Source organism: Myotis davidii, unplaced genomic scaffold, assembly GCF_000327345.1.
Source record: "Myotis davidii unplaced genomic scaffold, ASM32734v1 scaffold528, whole genome shotgun sequence".
NCBI lineage: Eukaryota > Metazoa > Chordata > Mammalia > Chiroptera > Vespertilionidae > Myotis > Myotis davidii.
The window spans coordinates 178,990-180,111 of record NW_006299388.1 but is presented as its reverse complement, the minus strand read 5'-3'; the positions used below and the strand labels follow the sequence as shown (position 1 = coordinate 180,111).

Genomic DNA, 1,122 nt, shown 5'->3' with positions numbered 1-1,122 from the left:
CAGGTCCTTTGTCTCCTTGGTTAGGTTTATTCCTAGGTATCTTAATGTTTTTGTTGCAATGGTAAATGGGATTGCTTTTTAAATTTCTCTTTCTGTGGGTTCATTATTGGTATATAGAAAAGCCATAGATTTCTGGGTGTTAATTTTGTATCCTGCTACATTGCTGAATTCATTTAATTCTAGCAGTTTTTTGATGCGGTCTCTAGGGTTTCCAATATACAATATCATGTAATCTGCAAATAATGACAGTTTTTCTTCTTCTTTCCCAATTTGAATGTCTTTTATTTCTTCTTCTTGTCTGATTGCTATGGCTAGCACTTCCAGTAGTATGTCAAATAGGAGTGGTGAGAGTGGGAATCCCTGTCTTGTTCCTGTTCTTAGGAGAAATGGTTTTAGTTTTTGCCCATTGAGTATGATGTTGGCTGTAAGTTTGTCATATGAAGCTGAGAGTTTTTATTAAGAAAATGTGTTGGATTTTATCAAATGCCTTTTCTGCATGAATTGATATGATTATGTGATTTGTGTCTCAATTTGTTTGTGTGATGTATCACGTTTATTGATTTGCAGATATTGTACCAGCCTTGCATTCCTGGAATAAATCCCACTTGGTCATGGTGTATGATCTTTCTAATGTAATGCTGGGTCCGGTTTGCTAGAATTTTGTTGAGGATTTTAGCATTTATGTTCATTAGGGATATAGGCCTGTAATTTTCTTTCTTAGTAGTGTCTTTATCTGGTTTGGGGATTAGCATAATGCTGGCTTCATAGAAAGAGCTTGGAAGTCTTCCTTCCTCTTGAATTTTTTGGAATAGTCTGAGAAGGATAGGTTTTAGTTCTTTGAATGTTTGGTAAAACTCCCCTGTGAAGCCATCTGGCCCCGGGCTTTTGTTTACTATAAGTTTTTTTTTATGACTACTTTAATTTCCACCTTAGTTATCGGCCTGTTGAGATTTTTTTATTCTTCTTGATTGAATTTTGGAAGGTCGTATTTTTCTAGGAATATGCCCATTTCCTCTAGGTTGTTTAGTTTGTTGGATTAGAGATGTTCATAGTATTTTTTACAATCATTTGTATTTCTGTGGGGTCTGTTGTTATTGCATCACTTTCATTTCTGATTTTGTT

The 1,122-nt window shown here is 34.8% G+C and overlaps 1 protein-coding gene across 2 annotated transcripts in view; it reads left to right on the top strand.

The window, feature by feature from the left end:
- The window catches only part of TBC1D8B (TBC1 domain family member 8B), a 65,950-nt gene that overhangs the window by 41,524 nt on the left and 23,304 nt on the right, over nucleotides 1–1,122 (top strand). The window lies entirely within an intron of this gene.